Consider the following 18,240-nt stretch of genomic DNA (forward strand, 5'->3'; position numbering starts at 1 on the left):
AACCTGCATCAAGTGTCCACTCTTCAACAATTCCAATGGTGGGCCACTCAAGGCACCATTTTCACTAAAATTCATATCTCTGGTTCTCTTACTTGACATTTATTGTTTGTGTATTATATTTCTCATTACTTTTTTCTCTTTATTTAAACATTGGTTGTGAATTTTTTGTGTGACTTTTTCTACTGTGTATGCACTGTTTTGATACTTTACACATTGGTTTTGTTTTAAGCCTGACCAGTAGTCCCAACCCAAGTCCAAGCAGCCAATGGTACAGGTCGCCCTAGTCCCTACTTCCAATAGAAATCCTAACCCTAGCCCTAGTCCCAACCCTACAATGATTGAATCACAGACCCAGAAACCAATCAGAACCCTCAAATACCCAACCAATGAGGACATTAACCCTAACCCAATAGAAACACCAGATACAACCACCAATCAGTGTACACATGTGCCAACCACCAGCAGACCATATAAGGTCCCAGCAACCTCAGACAAGGTTTGCTAGCCAGGGAGTTGGAAGTTGCTTCTCCTGTTCAGAATCTCCTAGGAGACAGACAGGCTCAATCCACAACTTTGGACTTCTGCAGGTAAAGGCTTCACTAACTCGAAATCTAACAATACTGTTTGAATAAAGCTTTACTCCCAATTCTGCAATTCTCTCTTTTTTAATGTGTTATGTTAGTTTTACTGCAGCCTTCGTTAATTAAAAGCGCCGGGACACTCTTTTTGAGTAGCCGTGCGCTCTACAAAAGCCATTTTAACATAACATAACATTAACATAACATAACTCCCCCTGCTGGCCAAAACACGAAGTGCACAGGCCCCAGTAAATACAGATTAAACAGCTCACAGAAGCACCCTCTGATGTAGAAAATTCCTGTTGCTGGAGGGGAGGCAGAGGGGCTGGCCTCACTGGCTTGTGAACACAAAATGGTGGCTGGGGTGCACTGTTTTAGCACACAGGTCTAAGCACAGAGCAAAGGAGACATTTGGAGGGAAAACAGATTTGTCACCAAGGAATGAGAGGGACAAACTACAGAGGTTGGACTGCAAATCCCACAATTCAACACACTAAATGGAGGCAATCATGGGCATGGAAAACCACAAATTTAAAACACAACAAAGGTGATAAAATATGCAATTACAGGCAGGCTTAAACTACAATTCCTAACTGTAACAACCACAGGCATAGACAGTAAACACAGAAAGTGAAAATCGTTTTTTAAACAACTTTTTGTCTTGGGAAGAGACAGCACTAGTCTGTCTCCTTACCATGTCCTGGACTCTGCTCACTGCAATCTGGGGCACATGTAGGCTGCAACTCACAAAATTTCACTAGAGTCCCCAGCCATACCAACATCCTTTCTTGCATTCCCACAAATACCCAGTGATTTAATGTGGCTGACCTTTGTTTTGCCTTGTTCTACATTCCCAAATATGAGGATAGTCAGTAACTCTTCTTGTTCACATTCTTTGTGTTCTTAGCTTTCAGAGACGTGACTCCCTCAATTTTTTCCCACTTCCTAAACAAGGTTTTTGGCATGTTGGGTTCCCCATGGTTTTACTCTAATGCAATATGCACTTCTTACGAGCGAACTCCCTGCGCTTCGCCACCCTGGTGGAGTTACTACATAACAACAAGAGCAAGGTAAGGGGAATCAATGGGCCTGGGCAAGAGAGGGAACTGTCACATGGATAGCAACGAGCAGTGTGCAACCATGTAGGAGAATTCAACAGGGGCACTTGGAAGCAAGTAGCACCCATGGGTGTTGGGGTGGGGTTGGAATGGGAAACAGGAGGAGGGGACAAGGGGCACTCGACGGCAGGAGCAGCTAGCAGCAAGTGGCATCGAGGGGTTAAAGATTCCGACAGGGGTAGCCAGAAAAAGGTTCTAAGAGCGGTGGCTTTGTGGGGGTAGAGGTTACATAGTGAGGCAACCAGAAGCAAAGGTCCCCAGCAGGATAGTACAGGTTTAAGAGTGTCTGCGAGGAGTGGTCATTCAGGCACAAGGGGCCTCTGGGAACAAGGTGAATCCTGGGTGAATCGAGAGCAGGGCCACCCCCAAAATGAGGGCACCCAGAGGCAAGGGCCAATCACTAACAGTGAGGAGGACCTGAGAACAGGGTGCACCAAGGTGCATTTGCCAGCAGGGCGGCGCAAGAGGCAACCAGTTCACCTAGTTGCAGTGACACCCGAGGCTGCGAGGGGCACCCAGGAGTAGAGCCCATAATCTTCCATCCCTCAGAAGGGAAATGCATTGGTTTCCATTAACAGAAGCACCTTGGTATATACGGCATCATCACAGGCACTACAATGGTTTACCATTCAGCTTCCAGTCGCTTTAAGAAGATTTCTATATGCACATGCCTGAAGCAGTAAAAGAAAGGAAAAAATAAAATGATAGGAACGTAATGTTGTTATCATTTTATTTGTCCTCCCGCTGCGGCAGCTTTACGTGAGGGGGCGGGGCTGCAGAGCAGGGGAGGATTGGTAGAACCCTCAAAAGTATGCAGTGACTGTTTGGCCCGCTCTCTCGGGCCACACTCCCCCTGTTCTCCATGCAGGCTACATTACAGCCTGCGTGGAGAACATGCCCACCCCTCCAGCCCCTGGCTGAGCACCGGTCATGGTGCTCAGATCAATCACAATGCCGCATTGCAGCATTGTGATTGGTCAGGAGAGCCTGTTTGTGCTTCCTATTCCTGGAGTCTGATGCAGGAGAGCAGGAGTAGAGATGCGGGACCTGACGGCAAAGTACGTTTAACATTTTTTTTTATGTACATTGCGACCTGTTGTGCGCCCACTTGTGCCTGGCCTTCAACCCGAGAGCCATGCCAGCAGCCTCTGTGTGGAGTGCTAGGTCGAGAGCAGTGCACGGGTCCAGACACACCTACGGCATCGCTAAAGGACTACTAACCCTTGGAGTTGTGGAGAAATTTATGTTTTGTAAATGGTACTGCATATTCTGGGGTGGCATCCTTGCACAACGACAGGGCACAATATCAATGTTGTATTTATTAATTTCAATGTAGAAAATATTTCTAGAATTCTAGTCGAATGAAATCTATAATTTTTGGTCTTTACATCAATTATGGAAACTATTCAAAGGTGATGTCAGCAATATATAAACTGTATGTCAATTAAAACCACTGTTTTCTGTGCGATAACTGTCAATTACCAGTAATTACTATTATGGAGTCGTAAATAGCATCTGTGTGTTTTTTATTTGCATCCGAGGGGTTGTTTGGAGTTGCTTTATAACTGTTGTCAGAAGTCAGCAGTCACCTAGGAGCTGTTTACCTCAAATTAAAGCAACACAGGGCAGCAAGGCAAGTTGGTGCGTTGTGTTGTGTGAATAGGACTTACCCGAAAGTCTTCATTTTTACTAACTTCACCTCTTCCCCTGCCCTATTACAATTGAGGCTGCCTAGCACCAACGCAGGCGCCAACACAGGCACTCTTGCACCATCCTTTCGACTCTAATCCTTTATGGGTTCCGGAGTAGCATGCTACTCGCCAAAAAAGTGCTTATAAATGCAAACCTTTTTCCTTCTTCTATCCCTCCGCTATCCTTCCCAACCCAAATAACTGACTAATATCCACCACTCAAGTTACTTTCAAATTTCACTATACTAATTCAACACTAATCCTTTATGGCTTCCGGAGTAGCGTGCTACTCGCCGAAAAAGATCTTTGACGTCTCATCAGGGGTAGTAAGCACTATATAAATGCAATTACAACATTTACTTTTGTTATCTATTACTCTAGAGCATTGCAAGGAGGATTTAGTTTACCTTCTCGCTGAATTGGCAAATGAAGGGCACAAGGCTTCAAAGGAAAAATTGCAGTTCTGCCTTCCCTCAGTACAGCACCTTAGTCATAAAATCTATGCCGGCAAACGCCACTTGTCCTCTAAATGAGTTGAAGTCAATTGTAAGTTGCCCCACCCTGTAACTGTCTTCCAAGTACGTATCTTTTCAGGAATGGCTGGCTACTGTAGACAGTGTATTTTAGGATGTGCTATCATTGCAAAAGCTTTGAATGAGTATATTTGAAACGGTATGCCTGAACCCTTGTAGTTATGTAATGATGGCAAAAACACATTTGTAAAAATTAAACAGGCTCTAACTTCTGCACCATACCTAGGGTTCCCCAATAACACCATACTGTTTACTTTGTATTGTTATGAATAAAATGGAGCTCTAATTGTAGTGTTGGTACACAGAGAGAGTCAAGGGGACAAGAAAAAGCCCATAGTTTATCACTCCTCATTTCTGGAACCTTCCACAACTGGGCTCCCACAAGGTTTATTTTCTATTTTGTTTAAGCTACTGAAAATTGTGCTAAGACCCCCATTAACTGCTGTTATGCCCGATTATGTGGTTACGCTACACTTCACTACAAAACTCAGCATCTCTCCATAGCTGACTGTGTCAATATAAAATACTGTGTTTGTCTGCTTTCCATACTCCAATGACCCACTTTGAACCCTTATTCCTAATGCCTACAAGCGAGGATGGAAATCCACATGGCTGTGCCCTAGCCACAGCCCATGCTAAGAATGCCACCTTGTATAAAACTGCTGATGTTGCCATGTATGTTACAAGAGCCAATCTATTTTCTGTTTAACTTTAAAAATTGTCTGAAGCCTCTGAAAATGCTTGATGAAGCAGCAATTTTAAAAAAGAGCCCATGGGGCAATGAAGAGACAACACTGAGCATGTGGTTGCACTGAAATGTATTACTTACCAACCTTGCCATTGTGTATCACTGAACAGCCACTGTGGGTAGGGATGCATGATATGTGCCACTGTAACTCATGGGTATGGGCCCATCTTATCTTCGAAACCCCAGTACTACTGCGGATCCTGTGCCATATACCTACTGGAAAAAGGATTAAGGCCAACCCACTGTTTACACTCCCCCTAGGATATTTGTGTGCACTTTCAGATATAATTAATTGAGATGACCAAATATACAAATTATTCAAATGTTCTCATTGTTAGCATTTATGTTTTTATGATGGGTGGAAGTTTACCCATGTGCCTGTGCAGATGCTATCATTGTAGCTGAGATGTTACCCCTGAGATACTGTACCAAACCAGTAGTGATCGTGCAATACAGTGCATGTCAGCAATAGTACAGGCAGTTAGTAAGGCCTTATGAGTACACCTGCATTTTCACTGTGTCTGTCACTCAGAATCTGCAGGCGAAGTAGAAGGGAAAAATGGTAATAAAAAGGTCACATTTTTCATTGAAAATATATACATGACATAAAATTATATATATATATTGTTACGGCTTCAAGAAACACGCAGACACAAGCATTTGTGAAAGATCAATGGGAGCTTTCCACAAAATGCATTGTGCTTTATGACTGCTGTAAAAAAAAAAAAAACGCAGTCTTCCGTACCTGCTTTCAATATTGTCCCCGGGTAGGCCAGGTCCCGGAGGCGTGTGTATTATTAAAAAAAGGAGGGAGGTGCACGGGCCCTTCCTTGGGCTCATTTATGTGCCACCTCCCTGAGGCTTTAAATTTGAATATACATAGGGGGGCTAATGCGAACATTAAGCGGAGGGGCCGCATGGACACCTTCACACCCGGGGACCATCACCTCCCCAGAGCACTAAATAATATATGGACCCGGGTATCACCACCTCCCCAGGCCTAGCATGAACATTGAGGAGGAGGGCCAGTCCAGACTCCCAGCCCAGGGGACCACCACCTCCACAGACCTTTCTTTGTGTTTTAGAAGGAGGGTGCCCCCTCGAAGACCATTCTCATCCCCGGGGCCACTACTTCCCCGAGGTGGCCCATGTACAAGAAAGGAGGGAGGCCGCATGGCCCCCCTCCTGGGGCCACATATGGCCATGGGGACCACCACCCACCAGAGCCAGCTCCTGCCATGTCCCGGGATGCCTACTCTTGGGACATAGATGTTTGCTTTTGCTTGGTGTGAGCTTTGACACCTACCACAAAGCAAAAGCAAACACTCCACTTCCACCAAGAGGGAGCTGTCAAACCGCTCCTGCTTGCTAGAAGCAGAGGTTTAATCTATTTCCCTGCCAGCAGATGGAAAAGAGTTGAAACTATTGCTCTTGCATGGAGGGAGCTTCAGTTCCCTCCATGCAAGAGCAGTGCCGGCTCCAACAGGAGGCGGGGAGACGGCTGGGAATGTGGATGCCTTCCAGCCCTCCTGCAGTCCCACCCATGGCACCCAGGAATACATAGCCAGACCATGTGCGAATGGGTGTAGGAAAGTGTCACTTTTTGAATGGTTACCCCCACTTTTTGCCTGATATCTGGTGCTCTTTGACTGAGGGTGCACTGGGCCCTTGCCAAACAGGTTCCCAGTGCATATGTTCTTTCTCAAAACTGTACCTTTGTTTCCACATTTTGCACACCTCTGGCTCACATATAAGTCTCTTGTAAAATGTACCAGTGGTACCAAGAGCATTGTGACCAGAAATGGTCTCTAAGGGTTTCAGTCTGTATTGTGCCACCCTCAGGGACCTCTCACCAAACACATGCACACTGCCATTGCAGAGTGTGGCATGCCCACCAACTACTGCCTGTGGCAAAGGTAGGTCACCCCTCTAGCAGGCCTCACAGCCCTATGGCAGGGTGCACTATACCCCTGGCGAGGGCACAGCTGCATGAGAAATGTGCCCCTACAGTGTCTGTGCCATTCACCAACTTTGTAAATATAGTGGAGGCATACTGAATACATGGGCTGGGAGTTGGTCATTACAAACTCCAAAGCTCCATGATGGCTTTACTGAATGTTAAGGAGTTTGGTATCAAACTCCTCAGCATGATAAACCCATACTGATGCCACTGTTGGATTTATTATGAAATGCACTCGTAGGGCATCTTAGAGAAGCCCTCTGAAAAACCACAAACTCCCTCATGTCCAGCTGACTGGTCTGCACCAGCCTGTCACACGCAGACATGTTTTTGTCCCCCTGAGGTGGGAGCCCTTGTGCTCTCGTGGGTCAGAGGCAAAGGCTGTTCAGGGTAGAGGTGCAGGGACAGCATGCAGGGCGGTGAGCCTCAAAGGCTTCCTGCTTTGATATGCTAGCCATAGCCTCTCCAGCTAGTGGAGATGACCGCCCCTTGACCATACCCTACTTTTTGCAGAAAGGTCTGCGGGAAAATTAGTAATCAGGAGAGATGTGTCCCCTCTCTGCTAGGACCACCCCTAAGGTGCCCTGGACCGAGTTGATCCCCTACTTAGGGAATCCACCATCTTGAATTGAAGGATTTGACCCAATCAGGTTAGGGGGATACCCCTCCCCAAGGGAAGGGACACTCTGAGGGTGTAGTCACCCTAAAGGCAAGTATCCCATTGGCTACCATTTGCCAGTACCTGTACCACCCGTAACTCCAGTATTTAGGGGCACCACTGAACCTTAATCCTCAGATTTGACACATCAAAGTAGAAGTCCCTGCCAGACCAGGAGCTGATCTGCTGCAGACAGAGCTCGGCAGTAACCCCGCCACCTGTAGCCAGTTTGACCACTGGACATGCAGCCCCTCCAGAAACCTTGCAAGGCCTCCAAGAAACCCCGGAGACCGTTCAGCCTTCACCAAGTCCCCAAGAACCTCCCTTTGGTCTAGAGGCTCTAGTCCCCAGTGTCCGCTGGTACAAGACCCGCAGCAGTTGAGAACTGGCACTTGTGTCAACATGACTTACTGCTGTACAAGAACCCCAGGAATGCAGTGGTAGAGGACCTTCACTTGTATGAATGCAACTCTACCTTGCCAGAAGAAAGTACTGTAGCTGGAAGGTTTCTATGACCAAGAGAAATCCTCTCAGCCCAACAAACCAAGCTGTTCAAAGCTCCGTCCCCAACAGCTTGTACCCTTCTGAAAGTGGCCATGTCGGCCTCCTCCTGTACCACCTGCATGATTACTGCCTCTCCATGACAGTCCAACAACAGTGGAACTCCTCCATCCCCACGACCGTGACTGTTGGGTTGGCGGTGCCGCCATTCGACCTACATTAACTTGCTGATGACGACCGTGAAGGTAAAGGCGTTGGCGCTCGACTGAATCCTATCCATCTTCATTGCTACCTGCTGACCGTGAGGGCAAATATCAGTGCCGGTATCGACTGCCGGGGTGCAGATACTGAATCCTGCACCTCTTCGGATGCCCCCACTCTCCATTGACTAATATTGGGCTCTGTGACCTCTGCATCCATTCCCCTCAGTGTCGCCGGTGTTGCAGTACCTACCTTAAACTGAACCTTTCCCAGTGTTAGTCTAAATCCTCAAAACTGGAAGAATAAGTCAAGTACTTACCCACTAATGCATAACACTGTTTTCCTTCCATAAAACTGCATTGCATTCTATCTGTTTCCTACAACTGTCTATCTTTCCCAAGTACTAATTACTACTGTTTCTGATTGACAACACAAAAGTATTTCCAAGACTGTAAATCATTTTGATTGCCTTGCAAAGTTGTTTATACTGCATTTTGCAAATAATTACTACTTTGAAAACTGTTATTTACCTGCAACTGAGTACTACTTGGTTCTGGAAATAGAATTACCAAATAATAATGTTTTATGAAAAGTAATTGGTCTGGACTCAGTCTTTGAGTGTATGCTATCATTTCTTGCCTGCATGTGTACAATAAACGCTTAACACAGCCCTATGAAAAGCCTAACTGCTCGACCACACTACCACAAATAGAGCTTTTATTTTGATCTACTTAAGCCTCAGCAAGCATCTGGGGATCCCTTGGATTCAGTGCACACTATACTTTACTTTGGTATAGTATATACCGAGCCAGCTTCCTACATGGAGTCCCTGTGGTTGAAATTGGCTGAAATTGGTCCGGAGAGGGGGGTACCACTTGGCCCCCATCGAGCATTCAATTAAGGTTGGGCCCTGGAAATGGGGTTCCCAGGGCCAAAATCGGCCCAGGAGGGAGGGCCACGCAGCTCCCCTCCCTATTAAGTTGTGGCATGCCCTGGAGGATGGGGTCCCAAGGCTATTCTGGCCCTGATGCTGATATCACAAACATTAAACCCCAACAGTAGCACATAAAACATAGCATGTGCCCCCGTTAAAGCTCCACTTCTGTAAAGGAGATATGATCCTAACTTCTGGGCTTGGGCAAGGCAAAGCAAGTGTGTTTTCTCTGCAGCACCATATTGAGAACTGATCTGAAATCATTTGTAGAGGTGAATGCATCATTGATCTATTGGAGTGCAATCTGTATATGACTGTGACGAGTGGGTTCATTGTTGTCCTGTCATGGTGAGAACAGAGTCCATGGTTCTCGCTTTACCTTGCTAGGAGTATGCTAATGTGGAAATCATATGGATGCTTCCCCGTTAGTCCCCGCCCACCTTAGAGCTTTCCAAAGGTCCTCCTGCTTTTTGCCAGGATGATGGACAGCTTAACAAGCCCCCCCGCCCCAGTGAGCTACCCCGTCAATTTTTGTTAAGAGGTCTTGATGCAGAGGAATATAAAGAGATCTCCACAAAGCAAGGAAGCACTTGGTTCATATAGTTAAGAGGAAGGACACTTGTTAGGTGGAGATGTACCTCTTTGTAGTCTAGTTGTCTTATCTAAAGGAGGATTCATGTTATCACATATTAGACGTACCGGGAACAACCACATTGCCAAAATGCACACAAGTGAACAACAACATTGCCAAAACGCACACAAGTTCATTGGTGATATTTTATCATGCTTCATCACTCAGCCGTAGTGCAGAATATATACTGGTTATTTACTCAAGGAAGTAGCATTAACCAGTAGTAAGAACACCACTTGGGTAGATATTTTTGTGAAAATGTGTGGACTCTTGCTAGATAAAAGGACAGGTGCAGTTCATTTTTTATCGAGTCACTCACATAGCTACTAACACACCCAAACAGACACTTAGACAACCACTCACACACTAAGACACTGAAACACCTAGTCACAGACCAGCACAACCACTACCAGGTCCACTCACAGACCCACACTGGTGCCCACTCAGACATTCACTCATGCACTCACAGACCCACTCAGACACTCACACTCTACCCATTCACACACCTAGTGAGATACTTATGCAGCCACTTCCAGACCCATACAGACACTCACACACCCACAGTAAAGTACTCCCTAACACATCCACTAAGCCACTCATTTCCTCACTCACACACTCACTCTCAAAATGTTCATAATACAGTGAGATAAAAACTCTTGCCAAGGGACACACTTTTAGATGGATCTTGAAATACAGAGATATTAAACAGAGTGCTAAAAGACTTATTAATGTAGGTAAGCCAGGGAATATAAGAGACATGGTCCAGGGTAAGGCAATCTGTAATAATTAGTTTCAAAATACTTTTTCCTCATTTGAGCCACAGTTCGTCCAAAACAAAGGGAGATGTCACTGGAGGGCAATTAAAGGATATATAATGAATTGACGAGCCTGAACATTATCCAATTGTACACATTCCTTTTTTTAATTTAAGTCAGCATTATTCAAATTAAGAAATTACTGTAAATATTATACTTTGGCATTTAGGATAGGTAGTAATGAATAAAACAATATATGTGCTCACTATAATAAATTTGTGATTACATGAATTAATTGTGTCAAGTTGTATTACATTTCTTACTCAATATGATGAATCTAGGTTTTGCAAAACATCACTGCATAGGAAAAAATGATGTAATGTGTGTGGTCGCCTTTTCTTTTTGTGGGCTCAATAAGAGATTAGGAAGTTTGCTTGACGTATTTGGTGTATGTTGCACTTTTTGGGGGGGAGTCTGTGATATTGTCATTGTCCTTAGAATAAATGTAGGTGCTCTGCAGTGAATCCCAAATGTTTTAGAACCAGTACCCTTTAATTTGTAGAACAAACTTGCATGACCCATCTAGTGTTAACTGACGTGAGGTGGGGCAATTAGTTTTAATGTAATAGTAAACACGCTTTCAAATTACTGTGAATAACCAAAATAACATACTCCTTAAAATTTTGGGAATTTGGTTGTAAATCTCATGACCTTGACCAAGACCTTTGATATGTCTGTTGACTGTTGCCAAGATATTGATCTGCTTATAAAAATGGCAGATGGGGCACTGCACCAGATCTGAAGACTTTTCAGAGTGGAGGGCTGCTCACTAAAATCACAAGGCGTCTGAATAATCTTGTGTGGATTCCAGTGATTTTAGCAAATTTTTAAAAACCCTTCTGCAGCAGAGTATGGAGTATATACAGCGAACACTGCGAAAGGGCAACAGAAATTTACATGAGCACCAGATTACATTACATAAGGTCAGACTCATTTTATTTTAAGCACGGTGGTGCAGCGGTAGCTGCACAGGAGGTCTGACCTCTGTATTATGACTGGCGGATCCCTGGCAGTGGCTTGGCGGTCTGAGGGTGCAATATCCTTGACGAGGCCGCTGCGTCACCACCAAGCATATTACGAGTTTCCTCACTACCAGCACTCTCATGGCGGTGCTCACAATCATGAAAATGCTGGTGGCGAGAAACTATAGGGGCCATACAGGACCCTGTTGCGTCTGGGCCTGGGTATACATGCAGGGGGCACATAGTGTATTCCCCTGTGTGCATGTACCTCCTTTGCTGCACAGCATGGCCTGCACAGCCCATGCCGTGCATGAACAGCCTGTGGTGCTCCCATTGTGGTGCCTTTTTAATAGGCACCAAAGTGGAACCGCCAAAGGACCTCCCACCAGACCACGAGGAAACTTGTAATCTGACGTGCGGCCAGTGGTCGAGTTTGGCATTGTGGGAGCAGGGTACTCTTGTAGCGGCCTGCTCCTACACCGCCAAACTCGTAATCAAGTCTGAAGTGATTTGCCCAGAGCCAATGCAAGGGCTTGAACCTGGTTACCCAGATGCAAACATGACAGGTCTGGCCATTTGGTCACATCCATACTTTTCAATGTATGTGTCAATGTCATACACAAGTGGGATGATTGTATATGATCACGTAGAGTGAGTACATTTTCTGTTGCAATGGCTCTTAAACTAAAAAAAACACAGCAGCAAACAATACTGGAAAGTTCTTCTGAGTCTTGCTTGGGAATACTTGCAAGGGTTTGTTTCCATCTCACTTCTGAATTACAAAATAAAATGTGCTTAATTTTTGCTTTCCTATCTGCCAATATATTCTGAAATGTGTGTACAGTTAATTTACAAGTATTTAAATGTTGCTGTGTGTCTCAAATTATAACATCCTACAGCCTTAAAAGCAAAACAGGGGGCAGATCAAAATTGTCATATAACACTACTTACTTTGCCGTCAAAGAAAGAAAAGTAAACAGCAATCTCAACGTTAAAAGATTTAGCAACAAATTGTAAAGGCTTCTTTATTTGTTGCTCTCCATTAACCCACCAGAAATCGGCTGGCGACTCACCAGTGGGTCTCGACCCACAGTTTGGGAAACACTGTATCTGCGTTTTTATGCATGCATGTTTCTGGTACAGAATTGTATTGTTTAGAATTCTCTGCAAAGTTACATTTTATCAGAGGACAACCTGTTTTTGAGTCAAATGAGGTGGTGTCTTTTCAAAATGAAGCCAGCACTTATAAGTGTTACATCTTTTTAATTTTTTCATACAAGCTTTCATTCATTATTAAATACCAAAGGAGAGAGGGGAGGAACCTTCAAAGTGCACATTCCAAAACTCATCACCAAACACCAAGAAGTAATTTAGGAATAATTTAATGTAAGTGAAAATATGTTTTTGTTCTATTCCTGAAGTGTTAAGGGTCAACAAAAATACCCAACGCTAAAGGGTGGCATTCTTCATCAGTTTGCTCCTCCTCACATTGATCAACTTATGAATAAATATGGGCTACCACCCTTATTGGAGTGGACCCTGAATACTGAATCCAGAATATCAATGCACGCAAATATCGAATACAAACTATTGAGTCAAAAATATCAAAAGTGAAACGAATATTTTCAAGGTACATAGATGGAGTTGTATAAATAGTACATTTAATCAACATTTGTAGAGCACAGCCCTGGGGGTATCTGGGCGCTGGGATTTGAGGTCTCTGTCAAAAAGCCAGGTCTTGAGGAAATGGCGGGAAGAAACAAGCAGAAGAAGTTAAAACAGAGGGCAGAAAAACATGCGAGCAGAAAAGGCAAAACAGAGGGCAGAAAAACTAGCAGAAAATGGAAAATAGACAAAAATTAGCAGAAAAGGCTAAACAGAGCAGAAGAGGGCAAAACAGAGGACAGAAAAGGCCAAGCAGAGGCAGAAAAGGCAAAATAGTGGGCAGAAAAATTAGCACAAAAGGCAAAACAGAGAAAAAAAGGGAAAAACAGATTGCAGAAAAATTAGCAGAAAAGGCAAAATGGAGGGCAGAAAAATTAGCAAAAAAGGCAAAACAGAGGGCAGAAAAACAAGCAGCAAAAGCAAAACAGAGAGCCGGAAAGGCAAAAGAAAGAGAAAAAAAGGGCAAATCGGAGCTGAAAAGGCAAAATGGAGGGCAAAAAAACAAGCACGAAAAGGGAAAAACGGGGCAGAAAAACGAGCCGAAAAAGCAAAACATGGGGCCGAAAAAAACATCAGAGAAAGGAAAATAGAGTGCAGAAAAACAAGCAGAACAGGCAAAATAGAGGGCAGCAAGGCAAAACAGATCAAGAAATTAGCAAAGGAGGCTCAACCAAAGGACAGCAAGTAGGCAGGGGGTAGCGGACTGAGGGCAAACTGGATAGGAGAACTGTTGCGGGAAGAGCTGGCATGAGGACCTGCACAATGGGGTCGTCTGCTGCCTCCATTAAGTAGATCCTAGGGGGGAGGGTGGGGTGCTGGGGGCTGAAGGAGGGAAATGGCAGAAACTGGGAAGAAACAAGCATAAATAGGCAAAACAGAGGGCAGAAAAACGAGAAGAGAAGGCAAAACAGAGGGCAGAAAAACAAGCAGAAAAGGCAACACAGAGCAGAAAGAGGCAAAACATACGGCATAAAAACAAGCAGAAAAGGCAAAACAGAGGGCAGTAAAATGAGCAGAAAAGACAAAACAGAGGGCAGCGGTAAAATGATCAGAAAAGGCAAAACAAAGCAGAAGAGGGCAAATCATAGGGCTGAACAACTGGCAGAAAAGGCAAAACAGAAAGCAGAAAAATTAGCAGAAAAGGCAAAACAGAGCAATAAACGTGCAGAGAAGGCAAACCAGAGGGCAGCAGGCCTCCATTAAGGGGTAGGGCGGGGCACAGGGGGGCTGAAAGAGGGAAATGGCAGAAAGAGGGAAGAAAACAGAGGGCTGATCATCTGGCAGAAAAGGCAAACCAGAGAGCAGAACAATTAGCAGGAAAGGCAAAGCAGAGCAATAAAAGTGCAGAGAAGGCAAAACAGAGGGATGCAGGTAGGCAGGCAGCAGAGGGTATCGGACTGTGGACAAGCTGATCAGGAGAACTGTAGCAGGGCGGAGCTGGTATGAGAACTACTCCTTAATTTATACTTAAATATATATATGCACTTACCTTTCTATAGTTTATCCCTCGATATTCATTCCACAAAATTCTTGCATGTTGATATTGGGTAGTACAACCTCCTTATTGAAGGAGGCTCTTAATTTACCTACATGTGCAATTTTGAAAGTCCTATTATGGATAACTGCTTTTTACACTGGCCACACCTCTGGGTGGGTAGACAGGCTCTGCGCAAGGGGAAAAGGGTTTTCCCATCCTGGATTTTGAGATTGAGGGGCACTAAGGGATTATTTACGTTAGGGAAAACAAGAATTGTTAAAAAAAATAGGGAGAGTTGCCCTGGGAAATGTCATCCCATTGGATAGGCAGTGCCCATAAGTCACCCCCACCCACTGTGCCAGTGAAAAAAGTTGCCATCCCAAGCAGCATCCTCATAACACGTTCTCGTAAGACCAGAAAATGACTGAGCCTGTTATCTGTGACTTATGAGGAGCCCTGATGGACTTGGCTTGCTCCCTCTTGTACCCAGGAGAAAGAAGTGGACTCTAAAGGTCAGCTGGGGACATGCTGGGCGGCTACAGGGACACAACATTCTGCAAGAAGCCTTTTCCCTGAAGTACCGACCTGACCAGTGGCAACTAGATCTGGACTGAACTTTGATGTTGCTATCTATCTGACACTCTCAGAGTCTCTAAATGCCCTCCTATGAGGCCTAGGGACCACAGAAGAGTATGCCTGTGTTTGTGTGGGTACCAGAAGAAAGTTTAGAAACTATAAATATCTGTTACTCTGGAGCTTCAAGGGTACCTGAGGGAAAAAGTATCTGGCAGTTCTACGGAGTCGGATTGGTTTTCAGCCTTGTCCTGCCCATAGCCCCCAGCATATCTGAAAATATAGCTTATGGCCTGATATTATGACTTTGGTGGTGCCGCACCAGAATTACACTGGCACAGCTCCATCCAAGCCCTGCATGATCAGCCCGCCAGATTGTGAGTTCAATTAGTTTCGGGTCGGCTTTCCCACAGCAGTGCCCTGAAAACATGTTGCGCCCCACTGAATATATTCCTAAGGCGGCATGGCCATGGGGTCCCTGTAGGGACCCCTTTGTTTCCCTACTGCCAGCCTTTTCATAGCGGGCTCACCGCCATGAAAAGGCGTGGAGTGGGGAAACACATAATATGCTCGGCGGACCGCAGAAGTCCTGCCTTGCAAATTGTATACACCTGTCTGCTGCACCACCGCCAGGGAATGGATGTTCCCTTTCACGGCCGGCGCTGCAGTGGTAGTCAAAATGGGTGTATCAGAATATGGCGGCAGCAGGACCGCCACCGCTGCGCCACTGTGAGCCTGGTGGTCAAAGACTGCCAGGCTCATAATCAAGCCCTAAGTCTCATTCTGCACTGGGGCTTAGAAATGTTTCAGCCTGAAATCTCCAAAGCTCCAGTGGGACCAACCTGCATCAAGTGTCCACTCTTCAACAATTCCAATGGTGGGCCACTCAAGGCACCATTTTCACTAAAATGCATATCTCTGGTTCTCTTACTTGACATTTATTGTTTGTGTATTATATTTCTCATTACTTTTTTCTCTTTATTTAAACATTGGTTGTGAATTTTTTGTGTGACTTTTTCTACTGTGTATGCACTGTTTTGATACTTTACACATTGGTTTTGTTTTAAGCCTGACCAGTAGTCCCAACCCAAGTCCAAGCAGCCAATGGTACAGGTCGCCTTAGTCCCTACTTCCAATAGAAATCCTAACCCTAGCCCTAGTCCCAACCCTACAATGATTGAATCACAGACCCAGAAACCAATCAGAACCCTCAAATACCCAACCAATGAGGACATTAACCCTAACCCAATAGAAACACCAGATACAACCACCAATCAGTGTACACATGTGCCAACCACTAGCAGACCATATAAGGTCCCAGCAACCTCAGACAAGGTTTGCTGGCCAGGGAGTTGGAAGCTGCTTCTCCTGTTCAGAATCTCCTAGGAGACAGACAGGCTCAATCCACAACTTTGGACTTCTGCAGGTAAAGGCTTCACTAACTCGAAATCTAACAATACTGTTTGAATAAAGCTTTACTCCCCCTGCTGGCCAAAACACGAAGTGCACAGGCCCCAGTAAATACAGATTAAACAGCTCACAGAAGCACCCTCTGATGTAGAAAATTCCTGTTGCTGGAGGGGAGGCAGGGGGGCTGGCCTGACTGGCTTGTGAACACAAAATGGTGGCTGGGGTGCACTGTTTTAGCACACAGGTCTAAGCACAGAGCAAAGGAGACATTTGGAGGGAAAACAGATTTGTCACCAAGGAATGAGAGGGACAAACTACAGAGGTTGGACTGCAAATCCCACAATTCAACACACTAAATGGAGGCAATCATGGGCAGGGAAAACCACAAATTTAAAACACAACAAAGGTGATAAAATATGCAATTACAGGCAGGCTTAAACTACAATTCCTAACTGTAACAACCACAGGCATAGACAGTAAACACAGAAAGTGAAAATCGTTTTTTAAACAACTTTTTGTCTTGGGAAGAGACAGCACTAGTCTGTCTCCTTACCATGTCCTGGACTCTGCTCGCTGCAATCTGGGGCACATGTAGGCTGCAACTCACAAAATTTCACTAGAGTCCCCAGCCATACCAAGATCCTTTCTTGCATTCCCACAAATACCCAGTGATTTAATGTGGCTGACCTTTGTTTTGCCTTGTTCTACATTCCCAAATATGAGGATAGTCAGCAACTCTTCTTGTTCACATTCTTTGTGTTCTTAGCTTTCAGAGACGTGACTCCCTCAATTTTTTCCCACTTCCTAAACAAGGTTTTTGGCATGTTGGGTTCCCCATGGTTTTACTCTAATGCAATATGCACTTCTTACGAGCGAACTCCCTGCGCTTCGCCACCCTGGTGGAGTTACTACATAACAACAAGAGCAAGGTAAGGGGAATCAATGGGCCTGGGCAAGAGAGGGAACTGTCACATGGATAGCAACGAGCAGTGTGCAACCATGTAGGAGAATTCAACAGGGGCACTTGGAAGCAAGTAGCACCCATGGGTGTTGGGGTGGGGTTGGAATGGGAAACAGGAGGAGGGGACAAGGGGCACTCGACGGCAGGAGCAGCTAGCAGCAAGTGGCATCGAGGGGTTAAAGATTCCGACAGGGGTAGCCAGAAAAAGGTTCTAAGAGCGGTGGCTTTGTGGGGGTAGAGGTTACATAGTGAGGCAACCAGAAGCAAAGGTCCCCAGCAGGATAGTACAGGTTTAAGAGTGTCTGCGAGGAGTGGTCATTCAGGCACAAGGGGTCTCTGGGAACAAGGTGAATCCTGGGTGAATCGAGAGCAGGGCCACCCCCAAAATGAGGGCACCCAGAGGCAAGGGCCAATCACTAACAGTGAGGAGGACCTGAGAACAGGGTGCACCAAGGTGCATTTGCCAGCAGGGCGGCGCAAGAGGCAACCAGTTCACCTAGTTGCAGTGACACCCGAGGCTGCGAGGGGCACCCAGGAGTAGAGCCCATAATCTTCCATCCCTCAGAAGGGAAATGCATTGGTTTCCATTAACAGAAGCACCTTGGTATATACGGCATCATCACAGGCACTACAATGGTTTACCATTCAGCTTCCAGTCGCTTTAAGAAGATTTCTATATGCACATGCCTGAAGCAGTAAAAGAAAGGAAAAAATAAAATGATAGGAACGTAATGTTGTTATCATTTTATTGGTCCTCCCGCTGCGGCAGCTTTACGTGAGGGGGCGGGGCTGCAGAGCAGGGGAGGATTGGTAGAACCCTCAAA

This window comes from Lissotriton helveticus, chromosome 2_2 (assembly GCF_964261635.1).
Source record: "Lissotriton helveticus chromosome 2_2, aLisHel1.1, whole genome shotgun sequence".
Classification (NCBI taxonomy): Eukaryota; Metazoa; Chordata; class Amphibia; order Caudata; family Salamandridae; genus Lissotriton; species Lissotriton helveticus.